This window comes from Brassica rapa, chromosome A08 (assembly GCF_000309985.2).
Source record: "Brassica rapa cultivar Chiifu-401-42 chromosome A08, CAAS_Brap_v3.01, whole genome shotgun sequence".
Taxonomy (NCBI): Eukaryota; Viridiplantae; Streptophyta; class Magnoliopsida; order Brassicales; family Brassicaceae; genus Brassica; species Brassica rapa.
The window spans coordinates 1,035,801-1,057,709 of record NC_024802.2 but is presented as its reverse complement, the minus strand read 5'-3'; the positions used below and the strand labels follow the sequence as shown (position 1 = coordinate 1,057,709).

The window sequence follows — 21,909 nt, the reverse complement described above, 5'->3', positions numbered from 1 at the left end:
TGTACTGCTGACATCAGCAATTAGTTTTTGTTAGTCATAGAGTGTATGAGTGAATGGTATTTATAGAGTAAAATTTTACTCTGAATTTTTATTTACTCCATATTCAACTATAAATTTATCAATTAAAAATAAACAATCATCGTGTCATGTTTACTCTGTGTCCTGTAGAAAAGGTGAAAAACCACTCTACAATTTTACTCTTGGATTTGTCAGATAAAATATTTTATTCTACTTTTCTATTCTCTTTTCACTTCTTTTGTTTTACTCCAAAGTTGTATATTAAAAATGGTATTCAGTATATCTATGGAAGGGAAAAGAGGTTGATGCATTTATTATCATAGAACCCAATGCATTTGTTATCATAGAGCTGCATTTATGGGTCTTCATTCAAATATTATAATTTTAATTAATTGAAAAATTAAGTCCCATTGAGATAGTTGACAAAAAGGTCCCATTGAGATATTATAAATTAGATCAGAATCTAGTCGTGTATATGAACCGAGAAATAACCAATATTGAAAAGGTACATATGTTTTATTTTCTTTTCTATTTCTCTTTCCACTTCTTTTGTTTTACTCCAAAGTTGTTTATTAAAAATGGTATTCAGTAAATGTAGGAAGGAAACAGAGGTCGATGCATTTATTATCATAAAACTTGATGCATTTATTATCATAGAGCTGCATTTATGGGTCTTCGTTCAAATATTATAAATCTAAATTAATTGTGAATTTAGGTCGCATTGAGATAGTTGACAAATAAAAAGGTCCCATTGAGATATTATAAATTAGATCAGAATCTAGTCATGTATATGAACCGAGAAATAAGCAATATTGATAAGGTACATATATTTATATAACCAAAAATAATCATTAATATAATTCAAGTCAGTTACTTTCATCTGAAAATAATCATGTATACAATTTACTTTCAATATTTCATATTCCAACTATCTAATTATATCTAAATTTATACTCAAAATAATTAATATATTTAATTTATGATTACTACAAATACAATTATAAATAATATTTTAAGATATATATATGTATATATATACTTATATATTTATATTTGAGATATTTTTGGATATTCATTAGTTCTTGGGTTGATAAGGTTTGATACCGGTACAAGTTCTTAGGATGATATATCAATATAAGACTAGTTTATTTATGTTGGGTCAAATCAGATTCAGAACCTTAATTGGATTAGTTCCAACTCAATTATTTTTACATAAAAAAATCAGTCCATTTAAAATGCATATATAATTTAGGATATATATATGTAAGTAACACTTTGTGATTCTGGCTCTACCAGCTGTGATTTTGGTACTAGGCTAAAAGCTAAGAATGTGTGATTTTGGAGTGATATTAAAGACTGAGGCTAAAATGTTAAGTGGATGGATATCCAAAAAGAGTAAGACTTCATTGGGTTGACAAAAAAAAAGAGTAAGAGTTTTTTGTTCTTTTCCCCTTCTAACCCAAAACATATAGTATATCCCAATGTGCCTCTGATTATGTGGCTTTATCTGACACATGTATTTTCCACACTAAGAAATTGTATGTTACTTTTATATTTTGGATATTACAGACCAAATAGCAGAAAATATGTCAAAAAAAAAATTGATCAACATTCAATAGCTTCTAAAATTATGAATATTTTTATTGAATATTTTACTTATTAATCAGCTAAAAATTGTATATAATATCAAGTTAAAAATGTAGCACCAAAACAAGCTGACACGGCATGCAATCCAAGATCAATACAAAAGCAAACTAAAGATTAGGAATGATCAACCAAATAACTCCATCCTTCGCAATCGCTTTTATCCAACGGCGATGAAAAGGTAACAAGAGTCTTGAGCAAGGCCACGTCACCGTATTATATGTTAGGTGAGATAATAAGAGAAGAAGTTGCAAAGAATAAAAAGAAGCAGATATAGAATAATTTAGCATAAGATTTTTTTATTAATGTGTCGAGCTTTTTTTGTGCATCATAAATCAATTTCTCTTATCGGATCAGATATATGACAATCACTATTTTTTAAAAAGGCAGTTCCAATTGCTAATTGCAATTGTTCTGATTTAAGAAAAGTTGTCTTATTAACTTGAAATAATTAGTTTGGGAAAATATTTGATTAATCACATAATTTTGTGGACTTATAGGAAAAAACAAAAAAAAATGACTAAGTAAAAGTAGTTTGGAAGGGGTCTAGAAGTCAACCCTCTAATTCTGAGTGTTTTGGACTCCTTTAATTTCTAATTAACCAGACATTCCTTGGCATTAGATGTCAAAATTTTTATTTCTTGTGTTCAAACAAATAAAATGCTTCACTAACTTCTCATCAGGTCAGAATAAGTTAGTTTTAAATATGCTTGTGTATTTTGGTTTATAATGTGCATTTCTTATGGTTCTATTGAGTTTATGAACGTCACTAGTGTTAGACTTAAACCCTTCTTTTGGTCTCATGATCTTAGAATGTGTCATATCTTTTCGTTAGTCTATATTTGATTGTGTAACCTCATTAGAATGGTGTAAGCGTGAGTTATATGTAGTTTCTTTTTCATGTTTTCATATTTGAAAATGTGATTCTCTCGAATATATTTTGATAGTAAATACACAAAATGATAAATGTGGATACTAACGTCTGTATTGTTTAATTAAACTAAGTAAGAAGTTTTAATTTCATAGCTTGTTATAATCATAATTTCGTTATTGTTTAGTTTCTTTTACAATTTCAGTTTTAGCTGATTCAATTTATACATTTTATCATTCTAATTATTTCCATATCTTGCAATACCAAAAGTTCCAAAAGCTCCAAAGAGAAGCATGCCACATCAGCATGGAAATTCAGGTAAATTATATGCTTTCATTTTACCACATCAGCTATATCATTTTGTTTTTAAATCTCCTTTTAATAATTGAGATACATATGCCTTCTCCATTTCTTCTCTTGCTGTTAATGTAAATTGTAAACCAAACGTCAATTAACAACGGACATAATCTAGCTCAATTAACCAAATGTCAATTAACAACCTCTGAAACAATCATACACAACCCCTTTCTCAAACATCAATTTCTTCTGGTTTACATCTGAGGCATAGTTCCAACGTGTCTTCCAGAACTTGCAATCAACAACGGACATTCCCTTTCTGGCTACTCCTTTTGCAGGCACCTTCGATTTCATGTCGAGATGATATTGGTTACAAAAACTTAGCAGCTCCTCCATGTCCGCTTCTTTGTTCCTCTCATAAATAACTTGAAGTTCTAGCTCCTCAGTAGATATTCATGCTGCAAACTCATCATCATGCCGCTTTCTCTCAGCTTCTGCTCTACTCTCCTCAACCTCAAGCTCATCATCATGTTGCTTCCTCTCATCTTCTGCTCTAGAAGAAGTTGCAAAGAAGAAGGAGAAGCAGATATAGGATACTTTAGCATAAGATTTTTTATTAATGTGTCGAGCTTTTTTTGTGCATCATAAATCAATTTCTCTTATTGGATCAGATATATGATAATTATTATTTAAAAAAAGGTAGTTCCAATTGCTAATTGCATTTGTTCTGATTTAAGAAAATTTGTCTTATTAACTTGAAATAATTAGTTTGGGAAAATATTTGATTAATCACATAATTTTGTGGACTTATGGGAAAAAACAAAAAAAAAATGACTAAGTAAAAGTAGTTTGGAAGGGGTCTAGAAGTCCACCATCTAATTCTGAGTGTTTTGGACTCCTTTAATTTCTAATCAACCAGACATTCCTTGGCATTAGATGTCAAGATTTTATTTTTTTTGTGTTCAAACAAATAAAATGCTTCACTAACTTCTCATCAGGTCAGAATAAGTTAGTTTTAAATATGCTTGTGTATTTTGGTTTATAATGTGCATTTCTTATGGTTCTATTGAGTTTATGAAAGTCACTAGTGTTAGACTTAAACTCTTCTTTTGGTCTCATGATCTTAGAATGTGTCATATATTTTCATTAGTCTATACTTGATTGTGTAACCTCATTAGAATGGTGTAAGCGTGAGTGATATGTAGTTTCTTTTTCATGTTTTCATATTTTGAAAATGTGATTCTCTCGAATGTATTATTGTGATAGTAAATGCACAAAATGGTAAATGTGGATACTAATGTTTGTATCATTTAATTAAATTAAGTAAGAAGTTTTAATTTCATAGCTTGTTATAATCATAATTTCGTTATTGTTTAGTTTCTCTTACAATTTCAGTTTTAGCTGATTCAGTTTATACATTTTATCATTCTAATTATTTTCATATCTTGCAATACTAAAAGTTCCAAAAGCTCCAAAGAGAAGCATGCCACATCAGCATGGAAATTCAGGTAAATTATATGCTTTTATTTTACCACATCAGCTATATCATTTTGTTTTTAAATCTCCTTTTAATAATTGAGATACATATGCCTTATCCATTTCTTCTCTTGCTGTTAATGTAAATTGTAAACCAAACATCAATTAATTTATGGAACTATGTATTAACTTACTCTCTAAATCTCTCCAATGGTTTATTTTCCTACTCCATTCATTTTGTTTTCTTCCTCACTCTATTCGCCTTCTTAAAAAATCACACCTTCCTCATCAACTCCTGGAAAGCCACGGTTACCGGTCCTCCGCAGCAGATATCTTCTGCTATAACCTAGAGATTGGCCGCAGATACCAACGACGCTGGAAACAGAGATGTTATTTTGTCCATTTGCATAGACTCTATCGCGGATTATGTGCTGACAGGGTGTGTAATCCCAAACGGGTCAAACCAATCTTTACTAGCGGTTATATTTTCAGTAGGTTATATGATATTTGCCAAGGATGATGACTTTCACAATCTGGCACATAAACTTGAAGATTTTGCTAGAAGTTTTAAATCTCAATTTCAATCGCTGAAGGAAAACAGTTTCCAAGCTTTACTCGATTTTCTCTTTTAGGCTTCAATGAAATCAGGTTTCTAGCAACAATGGCAATCGAGAATCAAGAGAAGACAATCCGCGTAATCCAGCCTAAAAAGACAGTAAACATGGTATTTCAAACAACCTTTATCTAGCATGATCTTTTTCTATGTGCTATGTTTGGTTTTAGCTTGAAGAATCAGAACAATGCACTTTTAAAAATGTTTTCATCTTGGATTGACTCTGCAAGTAATTTACTTTATTTTGTGTCACGAATTGGTTCATTATGCTTTTCTATTACATACCAATCTTATACTTTTGAACCCTCAGTATTCCGGAGAAATAGTGAGCAGGAATTATAACATTTATGGGGTTTAATATGAAGGCAAGAACAACAAAGCATAAGAGATAATCTGGAATATTAATTGGTGACTTTTCTGTGCACTAATTATGTCAGATTTTCAACTACTAAACTGAGATCTCTTATGCAGAGAAAAGTTGGAAGGACTATTTGGAATCTCTTGGTCATGGTCTTATGTATTTTCTTCTAGGAAGTTATATATATGCTTACAGCCTTACTTTACCCAATATTTATAAGGGAGAATTAGCAAAAAGAAACACTTTGAATTTTTGTTTGTCTAAATTGGATTTTTCATACATTTGGTCATTTTGGACAAGTTTTACCTTTTGGAATTGAAAAAATAGTAAACTAAGTTTTAAAAATTGGGAAAAATATGTAAACCATTGGAAACATTAGCATGACAATTTATATATTTAAATTTTATTTTTAAAAATAGTGGACTTATGTTTTATTTAATGTTCTAGCACGTATATAATACTCATTCTAGCCATCTACCTAGTCTACAAATCGTATAGTAAGTATTACACACATATTTATCATGGGTAGAGAATACAAACAAACATTTCTTCTATATTCTACTAGAGCTAGATTATGTCAACTAGTATTCTAACAAGATGTCTTTAGTCTACTTGTTCTTTTATTACAACTTATAACCTCGACTCTGTGAAATACCTTTATTTTTTTATGTGTCATAACCTTTTCTACCTTTTACGTTATCATACGCGTAGGGAAGAATAAACCCCGTACCCTCTCTTTAATCCTCTGCTATACGTAGAATACATATTATAGGGAAATCACAAAAAATATGGAAACTTCCCTATTTCGATAAAAATCTTTCCTGAATCTAAACTAAATATATCATAAATCTCTCATAGTATCTTCTTTCAGAAATAAAAAAAAAAAAATCATAAAACTGCTTTTTCCTTCACTCGAACCCGAGTTATTTAATAGAAAAATACACACGCAAGCCACTAGACCACACATAATTTACACTACTTTGATATGTACACCAGTTTATATACTATCAAGTATAATAAAAATCTTAAAATTGATCCTTTATTAATCCACAATCAATTTCTGACTTTTGTATATTTTGAATTTCATATGACAGGTCAAAAGTGCACGTTTGGAAGTTTAAAGCAAAATCATAAGGACATTTTTGTAAATTTAGAAGATTGGGGCAAACATTACACAGAAAATTCATGGACCAAAGCTGAAAATAGGAATACTGACTGGTCTAGATTGAACAACTGAAAGTTTTGGAATTGATTTGAGGAGCAATATGTACAAACAGAAAGTTATGGGACAAATCCGTGATTAGTCAAAAGTTTGAGGACCTGTCTTGCAAAATTACCCAAACTTGCCATTGTTGCTTTCCGAGAAGCTTTCCTTCGATCCGCGACGGCAAGGGATGATTCCAATGTAACAGAGACAGTGGAGTGAAGCAGAGAGCACGACGAGATTGGAGCCTTCGGATATGAGACGGAGGAGCGACATCACGAGTTGAAGCCGTGGAGGAAGCTTGGTCGCAGCGATTGGAACAGAGCATGACCACAAAATTGACGAGACGAACAGAACAGAGCACGGTGGTGAGAAGCTAAAGAGGACGACCTCTGGTCGGGATGAGCAATATCTCTTCAGTGGATGTTTCATTTCTTTATGTTTTTCCTTTTTTCCTTTTTAATAAAACTTAAATCAATTACAAATTATTAATATTAATTAGGTTAATTGAAGGGTATAATAGTATTAAAGAGAATATAAGTCCTAATTTCCTAAATAATCTTCTACGAGTTTTATTGAGACAAAACTAAGTTAAAAGTGTTTCTTTTTTCCAATTTTCTCTATTATTATAAATTAGATCATAATCTAGTCATGTATATGAACCGAGAAATAACCAACATTGATAAGGTACATATATTTATATAACCAAAAATAATCAATAATATAATTCAAGTCAGTTACTTTCATCTGAAAGTAATCATGTATACAATTTACTTTCAATATTTCATATTCCAACTATCTAATTATATCTAAATTTATACTCAAAATAATTAATATATTTAATTTGTGATTACTACAAATACAATTATAAATAATATTTTAAGATATATCTATCTATATATATAAAATAGAGTTTCTCTCTCTCTTAGGCCATCCACATGGGATGCCACGTCACTAATTAAGAGCACCAGACGAAGACATGTGTCATAACTTAAATGCGTTCTTAACTCAATCTGTTGTGTTTCACCATGGGCTTAATATTGAGTTGTCGATTGATATTTTTCAGCCTTAATTGAACGGTAGGCCATTCATCCTCATCGTCTAAGATTCTCCGTCGTAACTAATAACACGAAAAAGTTCGTCAACGCCGAAGAAACGATGAGTCTGTTCATCTCACCGACTAACTGTTTCCCAGCAATATCTGTTGGAACCTTACACCGAGTGTCTCATCATACGATTTCTGACTTACGGCTAATGAAACTGGAGAACGTTACGGAAACCGGTTGAATTGAGGCGTGGGCTTTAATGTCCTCATAAACAACAGCTCCCCACTCCTCCATGATTTGTCATTGAATGCATTCTCTCCATTAATTCCATTGTGTTAATCTTCGATTATAAAAAGGTTAGAGGTTAGTCTCATGCCTTTAAATTCATCATTGCAATCCTCTCGATCCTTTATAGGGCTAAGCATATGATTCACTGATTCGCTTTTCTTTTTCGTCATGATTTATTCGGGGGTAAGATCAGGTGATTGACGGAAGGGGAGGGATAGAGATGGCTACAGGAGAAGATCAAATGCAAGGTTCGTCTGCGTCTATTAAGTGTGAAAGAAAGAGTAAGGATGACGTGGTAGATTGGAAGTGTATCATTGATGAAACAGTCATATACATGAGCTATCGTTCCGTTTTCGACCATCCAATATACCCACTGCATCTACATTTGGTAATACTTGCTTATTTTTCCAGCTTCTTGATCAAATGTAATCTTTGATTTCATATGCCTTTAGATAGAGTGTTTGGCCTTGCAAGTTGTAAGGAGGTGTACGATCGATCAAGGGGCGAATGAAGTTGCTCTCTCTGTTGTTAGTGAGGTTCACTTTAAGGCATGTTGCTTTAAATGATAGAGCTGAAGAAAGATTTAACAGTTAAGGTACAAGCTTTTCATTTCATAAACATTGTGCTTGCATTCGCTGATGGAAAGCTTTATTTTCTTTTGGTTATTGTAATCTGACGGCTGGGGTTCACGTTTGGTTTTAAACATGTTCATGACATCACATTAACACTTTTTCACTGACACTTTGAGAAAGATCCATAAAAGAAGGTAACATGGCTCAGACTTCCAGGTACATACCTATTGTCGAGTGTCTCTTTAGCTAAGATGCAGCAGAATGCATACTTGCAGGTACATACACTATTTTAATCATTCATGCTCATCTGTTAATTTTCATTTGTTGAGGTACTTACCAACCAAGAAAGCCATGAATGAAACTTAAATCTGGATTTGTACCTTGCAGAAGAATGTGGATCCTCAACGTCACATGACGTAGCTTAAGCAGTGATATACTTAGGAGGATCCATTGTGGTATTTAAAGGTTAGAATGCTGCAATTTACCATTGTGGCATATGGACAGTGAGATATGGAAGTGATTCGGATAGGGAACAATGCCACCATTCTTATTTTCCTGTTCATAGGAGTGTGTATTGAAGAAACAAGCACTCCATTAGATTTAATAACACAATTTGCAAGTACACATACACACCATCTATACACAAAGTAGATGTCTGATTATGAGTTTGTGTGACATTGAAATGAACAGTTGAGATGATGTGTGGAAAATAATAACCAACGAGTTTTTAAATTTCAAATTTCTGTGTAACACTTCGAATTTATCTTGGGTAAGAAATATATAATAGATATTAAAAGAATATTATTATGACTTTTCTTCTTATCTTTTCGTTGAATGAAACAAAAAAAGTGGACATGATTCTTAAGAATGAGCCATTCATATGATAATTACACCATACACTACTATAGATTTCAATTGCGATTTGCGACAACCCTTGCAGTCAGTGCCGGCTTAGCACATGTGCTCAAGGCACATTTGCACAGGGTCCTTTGTTTTTCTTTAAAAAAGTTAGGGCCCTATTTGCTAAAAACTATAAATATTAGGGTCCTAATTTTCAGAGTTACTGCAATATAGCTAAAGTTTGGGTTTTTTTTTTAATTTAGCACAAGGTCTTAGCAGTATTTGGGCCGGGCCTGCTTGCAGTGATATGTCGGGAGGCGGGAGGCACATGTGTTTCTTCCTAGAGTAAGTGGGGGTTATTGGTTGTGGTATTTGCTTGGATTTAGATTTTTTTTTAGATTTGAAAATCTTTGATAAATTCATTGATTTTAAAATCAAAATAACTGGATTTCACAAAAATTCAGATGGATGTCAAAATCAAATAAGTAGATTATTATAAATCAGCCATATGAATTTAAAAGAGTTGTGACAGGCTCGTGAAATATTTTTCTTCTTAAAAGAAATACTTTGATACATGTACTTCAACATGAGTACTGCCCAAAGGACTCGAAAGAAAACCATTATTTGCTTCATTTCTATCAATTGCCGCATAAAATCTGACTTTTCCAATGATCCAGAAAACAGTTTCGTCTATGCGAAGAGATTTATTGGTTGGAGTCAAAGCAGGTTTTCGATAGATTTGTCAAGTATGAAGACAAGTACGTCAAGCTTGAGTATCCTCCAATTAACTAACAATTTTCCGTTGAGGCATCGCTAAGAAAAAGCTAACCCTTACGTTAAGTCAACACGTTCTTGTATGAATTCCATTGAGAATTAACTCACAGAGAGATGCAAATTTCAGTTTCAATAATATTTGACAAAGACTTGTCGCAGACGCTGCACTTGCAGCTCAATGACGACTTCTCAGCTACTGCCGTCACCAGAGGAAGAAGAAAAAGCTGACGATTGCCGTAGCGATAGAGGAGCATAAGGCAGAAAGCGAGATACTCGTCTTCAGTGAGTTTCTGGTGGTGGAAATCGGATCTTCAACGTTTGGATCTTTTACCTTTGGTCAAGCGTTCGTCGCCATGGAATCTTGAAGTCTTTGAACAGAGGAGGAACCAGTCAACCAGAGAAGCTAGTCTCGGTGAGCTGAGAGCCGCGAGCACCATTAAAAACTGATCTTTCTGAAAACAAAGGAGAACTTGAGTTTCTTATGTTTTTATTGTTGTGGAGAGGAAGTTCTGTGACAAGTGGTGGGAAAGTGTGAAAATGCTATGGGGCATTTCTATCTGTAATGTTACGGTAAATCTGGATGAGGTTGTAGCTCTAGGTGATGTGGTTCGGGTTTGTTCTCGTGCACATGTATAATCTGTTATTTTATGAAATTTGAAGATCATAAGCCAATAATACAAATCCAATCAAAATAAGAGGGTTAACCTCTATATTTGTTCCTTTGTATTTCGATCTTAAAATCGCTCACAAATCCATTGAAATACAATTCTAAATCAAATTTTTTAACAAATTTTTATAATTGAATAACACTTGATTTCAAAATTTATTTTAAAATCACAAAACCAATAACACTAGATTTGAATATAGATTTTAAAATCATAAAACCAATAACACTAGATTTGAATAAGAATTTTAAAATCATAAAACCAATAACACTAGATTTGGTTTGAATTTAAAAATCCATTAAAATATACAAACCAATAACACCCTCTAAGTTTATCACCGCAGATGTTCAGGTTGCTTTAGGCGGATGCACTGTTGAGGAAGGACCAGTGCCAACAACGGAGCATACAGTCAAGAAGGCACGCAATGATTAATTTCTCAAGTTCGTGGGTTTATGATACTGCTATTTGCAAATAATCAGCCACTTTTCGCCTTACATATTCACATCACGAACTCCAAAATGTTACTAATAGCTAAATAATTAAGATCCTCATTACATAAACAAAGACAGACTGGACCAAAGAAATCGTTTTTTGTTCACTGAATATAAATAGTAAACCAACTCTCAATACAAATTGGGAACCAAGATGTTGCCGTAAACATTCTTTGCTCAACAAACACGAAATTTATTACACATTTGTAAACACTCTTTTCCTATTTTTTTCAGAAACTTTTATCTATTTTCAGCACTTTAAATACAATTTTCCTTAAATAAGCTTATAAATATATAAAACATTTGATTTCAAAAAATTCTCTTTAGAAACTAATTATACATGTCTTTTTCTATTAAATATTTAAATGGATATTTTTAATAAATTAAAATAGCCTTTTTATTAAAAATCTAAATGAACAGTATATTTAATAAATTTATATTCCTAATATTTCAAATAAGAATTTACTTTTTAAGTAAATATAAATTCAGTCACAAACGTCATCATCATCTACATCTACATATACATCTATATGTATGCTAAGTTATTTAAATTTAAATATGTGTTTAAAATAAAAATAAAAATATATAATAAAGAAAGAAATAATTGTATTCAATAACAAAACACAACAAATATAATAAAATATGTAATAAGATATTGTAAGGATTATACATTATAAGTTAGCCAGTAAGATTTATTCCAAATAACACGATTAACTTTGTTTCCATATATGATAACACATAAGATTCTACAAAGATGTATATATATATATCCATTCTCAAAAAAAAAACACGTAAATATATAAAGAGTAACGATAGTTTCATATTATTTATTTATTTATCTATCTTAAAATATTTTTAGTTATAATGAATAAGTTATTTATTTTACATCGTGAAATCATTAGTTTTTAAAAATGTATAACGAAAAAAAAAACGGTTTTATATTTAAAATTTTATAATAATTAGATAAGTATAATTTCCAAAATGAAAGTTAAAATTGTTGTAAAAATTATGAATTTTAGTACTATTTTAAGTTAAAAATAAATTAGACATTTAAAATAAATTTATAATATTTTTCTTTTATCCGCCCGCCCGTAGGGCGGATTTACCCTAGTATATATATATATATGTATATATATACTTATATATTTATATTTGAGATATTTTTGGATATTCATTAGTTCTTGGGTTGATAAGGTTTGATACCGATACATGTTCTTAGGATGATATATCAATTTAAGACTAGTTTATTTATGTTGGGTCAAATCAGATCAGAACCTTAATTGAATTAGTTCCAACTCAATTATTTTTACATAAAAAATCAATTCATTTAAAATGCATATATAATTTAGGATATATATATGTAAGTAACACTTTGTGATTCTGGCTCTACGGGCTTTGATTTTGGTACTAGGGTAAAAGCTAAGAATATGTGATCTTAGAGTGATATAGAAGACTGAGGCTAAAATGTTAAGTGAAGATCATTAACCAATTAAATTGAGGGATGTTTTTCAAAACCAATCCATATTTTCAAGTCAAATCCAAAACCAACCCTTTTTTTTTTGTTCATACTATTCATCAATAAAATTTCTATACTATCCTTATGTTTTTGAATTATTCACAAAATTGCCATTTTTATTTATTTTTTTATTAATTTCGAAATTAACAAAAAACCAAATACACCCCAACCATTTCTTCTTATTTACAAAAATACCATCATCATCAATTTTTCCAACCACCATGAACCACCATTTTTGAGCTCTAAAGCTCTAGAATTCAATTTTCAACCACTTTTTTTCTCATTCTAACCCAAAAAACTTCATTTCCTCTCATTTCCTCTACATTTCCATCTAAAAAACTCTCATAACTATCATTTTCATAATCACAAACTTCATATTTTCGAGTTTCTTCATTAGTGAATCGTTAAAGATGCTTCTTTTTGCTCATATTTGGAGTTTGGACGGTTGAAAAGGTTGGAAACGAGCTTTACACATGAAAAAGGTAACTATTTACATGGTTTTCGTTCTTTTTTCAGATCTGTGTCGCGACGGTAGACTGTTTTGTATGTCTACGCCTCCGTGGAGACTTACGATGCAGTCTATTTGTCAACGCACGGGTTAGTTTTGCAATTGACCAGACAAATTTTTTTTCTAACGCAGACTTCCCCAGTAGTCTCCGTCTTTACCTTTGACAACAAAAATAAAACTTTCGGTAGACTTACTAAGACGTCTACCTAAAAGAAGTTAGTTTTTCATTTGACCGAACTTTTGACTTTTCAAAATAGACTTCAACGGAACTCTACAGAATGTAGACTGCCACCGAAGTCTATAAAAGGTCAGTTTTGCATTTGACCAAAACTTTGACTTCGTGGAATAGGTTAGTTTTGTGTTTGACCAAAAAGTTTAAAAAGCAATCAAAAATTTATTAAATTGTAGACTTTATATGCAGTCTTCTTATCTTAAAAAAAAAAATGTAGACTGCGTATAAAGTCTACTTTTTTATTTTGGTCAAATGCAAAATCAACCCGTCGGATTTGAGAGTAGACTTCACAAGAAGTCTACACACCCGTAGACGTTCATTTCAATCTACTGATTTGAAGTCAAACTTGGTCAATTGCAAAACTAACCTCTTTCAAAAAAATTCAAACATGTAGACTGCATATGAAGTATAGTTCTGAAAGTCAAATCTTGGATGAATTCTGGTCAATTACAAAAAGTAACCTTTTTAAATTGTAGACCGAAAAGAAAGTCTACATGTACAAAATCACAACTTTTATTCAACTATAGAAAACAACCCGTAAAATGGTCAATTGCAAAAACCAACCCAAAGAGTAGACCTATTTGGCAGTCTACGTCTGTAAACTGAAAAGAACGTCTACATCTTCAGAGACTGAATATTAAGTTTGCATAGAAAAATCTATAAAAATGTGAATTTGTATATTATTCATTAAATTTTTTCTAGATTTTTTGTTTGACAGTGTGTGTTAGTTAATCCTAATGGGTTTGAGTGATTTTGAAAAGAATTTTTTTAATAATTATGAAGGTATAATTCATTTGATTTGACAATGTTGTTAGCTAATAATTGTAGACGTATTTGTAAGTCTTCGTTTATAGTTTTGCTAGTAAGGCTGAGCTTGTTTCAAAGCTGAAGTCGGTGACTGTGGAATATAAATTTACATTCTCAGCATATAAGACAACGAAAACTCTGTATGTGGCTAAGTGTCGTGTTCAAGGATGTGGTTGGAAACTTAGAGCGAGTGTGAAGCATGGGCCAAAGACATTTTAGATGACAAAATATTCGAAAATGATGAAGAATCGGAAAGGTTGAAGAATGTTCATTATGCATGATGGCTGTACACATGGTAAACTTCTTGAAATGACACAAGAAAATTATGATCTGGACAACAAAATTGAGAAGATGGTGCTAACCTATTTCTTACCAAACATCATTTAAAACAAATGACCCGAATAGGAAAATACTCCTCTTATGCCTGTCACGAATAATCGACAAGTACGGAACTTGATCGAGTTATCTAAGACACACTTTGTACGCCTTTGTGTATCAAGCCTGCGCCAAATACACTAAAAAATTTTGGATTGACTATATGTTAGATAATAAGTGTAGACGTTTTTGTAAATCTACAAATGTAGACTGCAGTTGAAGTCTACGTCGTAAATTCTATTAAAAGTGTATTTGTGTATTATTCATCATATTTTTTCATGATTTAATTATTTTACAGTGTATGTTAGTAAAATTTTAATGGTCTTGGATGAATTTCACAATTTAATGTGTTATAATTATACACTTGATACTTATTGCAAATTGTTTTGATTAGTGTTATTCTTGAAAATTTTTGGGAAAATTTTGTATAGATTTTCTTCTTCTCACATGTGTGTTAGTTATTATTTTAGCTTATGGTGGTTTTACTTGTTTGGTTGGTTAGATCTTGTGAAAAAATTGATATCTAACAAAAAATTAATAATATCATACAAGTGAAAACAACTAAAAATGAATACAATGTTTATAGATTATGCATTAAAAAATTATTTAAAAATTAATATTTTATTATGAAAGTTATTACAGAGCAATATATTAAAAAGTATTCTTGAGTATGTTTGATTTTTCATAATCTTGATGCTTCAAATAAAGTCTTGGAAAAAGTACCTGCAAAATAAGATAGAGTTATGAGAAAAACATAAGATAAAAAATAAAATCATATTTTAGTAGACTTTTTATTAAGTCTACGTAAAGTTATTGTTTAGTAGACTTTAGTTGAAGTCTACACTAATGAAAATTTTCATATCTAAAAGTGTGCATTTAGAAAATTTGAAAATACTTTGTTCTGGAAAATATTTCAAAAATGGTTTTTTGTCATCCTTGTAACAAAGCAAAAAGATAATGTATGAATCTATAAATTTAGTTCATTATAAACACAAAATATCTTATAATGAATATATGGAAAGCTTACATTTTTGGAAAGATGATTTGAAAACATTGGAAGAGAATACCTGCAAAATAAAATAAAATTATGAAAAATAAGATAAAAACTAAAATCATATTTGAGTAAACTTCTAATGAAATATGCTTAAAAGTCAAGGGTAGTAGACTTCATTTGAAGTCTACCAGCCTAAGTTTTAAGTAGATTTCAAATGAAGTCTACTCTATAAAAAAAAAATAGATCTGAAAAATAAATACATTAAAAATATGAAATAAGTTTAAATCTAAAAAACTTTTAAAAATATGATTTAATAGACAAAATAGTTATAAATTAAAGACATATTAATATGAATTTTAATATGTAACTTTATTTGAATATAAATACTAGAACACATATTTTAAATCTATAGATGTAAACCTTACATTTCTAGGAGGAGAAGAGAACAACTATGGAAGAAAATACCTGCAAAATAAGATAAAATTATTAAAAAACATAGAAAAAAAAATTAAAGTCATATTTTTGTAGACTTCCAATGAAGTCTGCTTAAACTTTGTGGTTTAGTAAACTTCATATGAAGTCTGCAAGCTTTAGTAAACTTCTCTAGAAGTCTACACTGTCTGATAATTTTCAGATCTGAAAAAATTATATATTTTGAAATGTGAAAATAATTTTAAATCTGAAAATACTTTACATAATAGAATTTATAAGGTAAACTAGTAGCAAATTAATGTAGAGAGCTTGATCTATAAATTTATTTGAATATAAACATGTAAATACATATTTAAAATCTATTAATCTAAAACTTACATTTTTAGAGGAGATGATGAAATCCATGAGTGATAATACCTACCAAAAAAAGATAATATTGTGAGAAATAAACATAAAAATACACATTTAAAATCTATAGATCTAAAACTTACATTTTTTAAAGGAGAAGATGAAAACCATGAATCATAATATCTAAAATGACAAGATAATATTGTGAGAAAGACTTGAGAAAATTTTAGAGAGAAAGAAGATAATGAGAGAGATTTAGAAACAATTGAGAGAATTTTAGAGAGAAGAGAGAAAGTTTTAGAGAGAAGGGAGAGAGTTTTAAAAACTTGTGCAGCCACTTTAGAGAGAGATTGTATAAATTTTGTTTATATAGGGAGACAAAAATGTAACTAGGTTAAAATTTACGATACTGTAGACTTCGTTTGAAGTCTACTAAAATTAAAATTTTGGAGTAGATCTTACTTAACATAGTAGACCTTTTTGGAAGTCTACTATAATAATTTAATTATTGTTGTTTATTCTTTATTATTTTAATAATTTTAATATATGATTTATTAAATTTTTTTTTTATTTTTAATAGTTATAGTATATGATTTCACTTTTTTATTCGTAAGGAACTTAACTTAGTTTAAATATAATAATTTTTTGTAAAACAAATTGAAAAATATAGACTGAAAAAGACGTCTTCAGATAAATAGACTTTATTGTAGGTCTACGAAACCCTAAACCACAAATCTCAAACCCTAAATGTTTTGCTTGATAATAAAAAAGTCTCATTTATACAAAATATAAACTACTAAACATTAATATGCAGATTTAAGTTAATAAAAAAAAAAAAATCTAAAATCTAACCCTTTGAAATCAACTACTAAAAGACATAACATGTTAGAACCTTTTGTTTGTAAACTATGAACATAGTCTAACACATGATAACCAAATTTGTATATATTCTTCAAAATTGTTCGATTATATGAAATTTTAATTTATTTACTTCATATTATCCATTATATTGATGATTAGTTAAAAATATCACAATAATTATTTTTATACATTTTTAAAATTAAATTATTAGATCAAATTAGAGTGTAGACTACAAAACAAGTATATAAAGTAGACTTCGTAGGAAGTCTATATATATGTAGACTTCTTTTATTACGTGTAGACTTCCAAAGGATAGAAACGTAAAATACATTTCTGTTTTTTGTTTGGTCATAAGGGTTAAATAGTACTTTCACTACTCCTTTAGGTTGGTTTTGAATTTGACTGAAAGTGGGGTATACTTTTATATTTGACTTGAATATTTGGGTTGGTTTTAGCAAATGTTTGATCTCATTTTTAAGATAGTTTGTTTAGGTTTTAACTGATGATTAATAAAAAGATATTTTGAATTAAGCATGCAAGAAATAATTTTTATTGTATAATTCTTTAAATTAAAAGAAATGAATATCAATATTGAAGAAAAATATTATTTACTCGTCTTTTTTGTTATCAAAATTGAGAGAATGAAGAGAAATTCAAAATGTTGTCTACTTTTCAATTTCGTGATTTACAAAGGACAAGTGAAGGTGGACTAAATTAAATTTTCTAAAAATATGGGTTAGTTTGGAAAATAGGAAAAGTTTCAAAACTCATAGGGGTGAATTAGGTCAAACTCCGTTGTGAAGTGAACAGGGGTAAAATCGAGAATTAAAAAAAGGGAAACTCTTTCATCTCGCGCTTATAAGTAAACATGGCCGCGAGAAGGGTTTAATCAATGTGCCTATGAGAGATCAGAGCAAGCGAGTTACATGCTGTTCTTGTTCCGTTGCGGGCATAAATCGAAAACCCCATTCATCTTTTCTCCACTTCCTCTTGCAAAGTAATCTTCTTTATTGCAAATTGGGAGAAAAAGATTGAACATTTTTCTAACGTTTTCGTTTTGTATTGTTATGCGTGTTGTTCGGCCGATCCAAATGGGTTCTTGCCTTTGATTTTAATTCGAGGTCCCTATTTCACTAGGCCTAGATTCGATTACAATGTTCAGGAGCAGTCCATATGTTCTGTTTTACCTTGTCGGAAATCTGAGAGAATGTTGTTTTGTCTGGTATCAACAGACAAAGTGTGAAACTTTATGTGTGTTTTAGTTGTTTTAAATGCAGTAAGGGTTTAATCATAAGTGCCTATGAGAGATCAAAGCAGCCATTTTGATGCTGTTCTTGTTCCGTTGCGGGCATAAACTAAAACCCATTGATCTTTTTCTATTTATCATCTTGCAAGTTCATTACTGCAAAATGGAAGAAAAAATCGATCATTTTTTAAACATATTTATTTAGTTTTGTTTCTCTGTCTTGATGTTGTTAGATGATGTTGTTTCGGCGCCGATCCAATTGGTTTTTTTTTTTTCGTTTTAATCTTGTCTATGTTTGGAACAGTCATGCCAATCCTGTCTTTCTTTCGTATTTTGGTATTGGTGGAAGATTGGGTTTTAATGTTTTATACATAGAACAACTTTATGTTTTGTGTTGAACTGTTTAGCGCTCTCTCTTTTCCACAGCTTTGCTGCAACTCTTTTTGTATTCCGTCCTGTGTTTTGTTGTGTGACACTGACGCTATATGTTGCGCACTTTTCTATTTTGAAAACTAGCCTATGCTGGGATTGAAATGAAAACTACAGAATCCAAATATCTTGTCTGAGGGATAACTTGTGAAACAGTCATCTATTGTTTTGTAATCCCTCCGGGCCTCCGGTAACATGTGTCAGAAATAAAATTTGACAACTAGCCATGGAAAATTAATCTTAAACCATTTAAAGATGGCGTAACCCTTTGTTTTTTTTTTTTTTTTTTTTTTTTTTTTTTTGTCATCAACAATACAGATTCATATTGACTCTGTGAACCAAACCGGGTGATCTGCATCCATGTGAACGACGAAAGACGGTTGTTTTCTAGCACTGCGTGCTAGACTATCCGCCTTTGTATTTTGCGTCCGTGGTACATAGATTATTTCTGATCGCGTAAAACTCTCTTTCAGGGTCTTGATATCTTCCAAATAAGTTGCAAAAGCTGGCCATTCTTCTGGTTCCGAAACCATCTTCACCAATTGAGAACAATCCGTTGCAAACGTAACCTGAAATTGACGTAAGTTCCTCATGCATTCCATTGCCCATAAAAGTGCTTCCATCTCCGCATGAAGAAGCGAAAGACTAGCCTTTACATTCCTCGCCCCCAGTAATCCATCGAAACCTTCCAAAGTACTAAGCCAACCTTGTCCTGAAAATCTAGTACCCTCCTTCCACGAGCCATCCGTAAAACACCATCTTCCTGGGATCGACGGCAATATCGTGTCTATTCTTGGTGTTAGCATCCTTTGGTCATTTACTACTTGTGCCTCAGCCCATAATGTTGATTCTGTTTCCGCCAATTTAATCGTATCCATAGGATCTATATCCAAGTTGCTGAAAACTTTATTATTCCTACCTTTCCAGATATACCATAGAATCCATGCAAACTGGTGATCCTCCATCTGCGGGAGAACTCTCCAGAATAGATGATCCATATTTGTGAATAGGGAACTTGTTGGAAAATAGACTGGGTTTGATGGTATCTTCGAAAGAGCCCAAACCTGGAGAGCTGGAGGACATTCAAAAAATACATGATTTATTGTTTCCTCAGGAGCTCCACATCGGGTACAATAAATATCCCCTTGAATCCCCCTTGCTTGTAAAATCTTCCGAACTGCTATGCATCCTGTCACTAATTGCCATAGAAAATGCTTTAGCTTTGGTGGACACCGTATTTTCCAGCAGTAAGCCTTCAAAACATCAACCGTGGGACCAATCAGTAATGGTGGTTTTTCTTTGTCTGGATAAATCCGTTCTACCTGATATCCTGATTTAACCGTATATTTTCCATTTTTTGTAAGTGCCATCCCTCTCTATCCACCCTCTGATTCCTACTTAGTGGAATACTTTCTATAAGTTTTGCATCCTGAGGATCCACCAAAGCCCGAATTACCTCTAAGTTCCAAGTACGCGAGGTAAGAGTCAATGAGGGACTCTACTGTAAGATGGGGATATAGATTGTGTTGATTTTTATTAGCTGGTCTCGGGCGAGTGGTTGGGAGCCAAGGGTCATTCCATACTGATATAGAAGATCCTGATCCCACCCTTTTGATTAGTCCTTTGCTAACCAGAGATGTAGCAGAAACAATACTCCGCCAGCCATATGACGGAGAATATGAGCGAATCGGTTCCAAGGGTGAAGCATTCCTATAATACCGACCTTTGAATACTCGAGAAAATAAAGTATTTGGCTTCTCTATCAGACGCCATAACTGTTTACCAAGCATTGCTGTGTTGAAATCAGTGATATCTTTAAAACCTAAGCCACCTTCCTCCTTATCTGCACATACCTTGTCCCATGATTTCCAGTGCATTCCTCTTGTGCTTCCCCCTGGGCTCCACCAAAATTGTGATACCGCACTTGTTAGTTTTTTCACCGTTGCTTTAGGTAATCGATAACATGACATCGAATGATTTGGTAATGCCGTGATCACCGACTTAATAATCACTTCCTTTCCCCCTTTTGTAAAACACTTGAAAGTCCATCCATTTACTCTATTATTTAAACGATCCTGAACAAAACTAAAAACTTGAATCTTTGATCCCTCCAGATTTTCTGGAAGACCAAGATATGATCCCATTCCTCCAAGATTCTGAATACCCAAAATATCCCTTAATTCCTGTCTGACAGGTTCTTCAATCTTATATCCAAATTGAATGGAAGATTTATTAAAATTTATTAGTTGGCCTGAGACTGCCTCATAATCCTTTAAAATCCTAAGGATGGTTTGACACTCTTCCTTTTGAGCTTTACAAAAGAAGAGACTATCATCCGCAAAAAGCAAATGAGAAATCGATGGGCAAGCTCTAGCTACCTTCATCCCTGTAATTTGTTTCTCTCTTTCCGCCTTTTTTATGTTTGCAATTAAAGCCTCAGTGCAGAGAATAAATAAATAAGGCGATAAAGGATCTCCTTGACGTAGACCTCTATGTGGAACAATGAGGCCACGGGGTTGACCATTTATAAGAACCCGATATTGGACCGATGAAATGCATTCCATCATCAATTTAATCCAATGAAAATCAAAACCCATTTTCTGCAATAAAGCCTCAACCCTTTGATTCCTCTACCTACCATGAAACCAAAAACGATGGCAGTCGTAGCACGAGTAGCCTTGTTATACCATAAAGTATTTAAGCACCTACTATATCACAAGATTCAAATAATATTAAACCTCATCTGCAATTATATAATGCAAGTCTCACGCCGGTGGTTTCCCACTTGGGTTGATCCTAGCACATACTAGAATGAATACTCCTATCTAACATGGGACTACACCAAGGAGGAAACCGGTTAAGAACGTATCCCTGCCTCTCTGGATTATTTGTAGAAACAGAGAGATTCAGGTTCTTTGTATATGAGATATCATTGTCACGTCACAATTCAGCTAAAGTTAATCTAGTAAGAGGGTGATAGGTTCAAAGGTGGTGGATAAGTAGG

At 31.6% G+C, this 21,909-nt stretch overlaps 1 long non-coding RNA gene and 1 pseudogene across 1 annotated transcript; one reads left to right on the top strand and one right to left on the bottom strand.

Annotated features, from left to right (window-relative positions):
- Positions 1-18: 18 nt before the first annotated feature.
- On the top strand, positions 19-11,955 carry LOC117127422. Its single transcript, XR_004450433.1, has 2 exons — positions 19-7,883; positions 8,009-11,955. It is a non-coding gene; the product is annotated as an uncharacterized LOC117127422 (long non-coding RNA).
- Positions 11,956-17,521: 5,566 nt separating this feature from the next.
- LOC117127472 lies at positions 17,522-18,464 on the bottom strand (annotated as a pseudogene).
- Between the last annotated feature and the right edge of the window lie 3,445 nt (positions 18,465-21,909).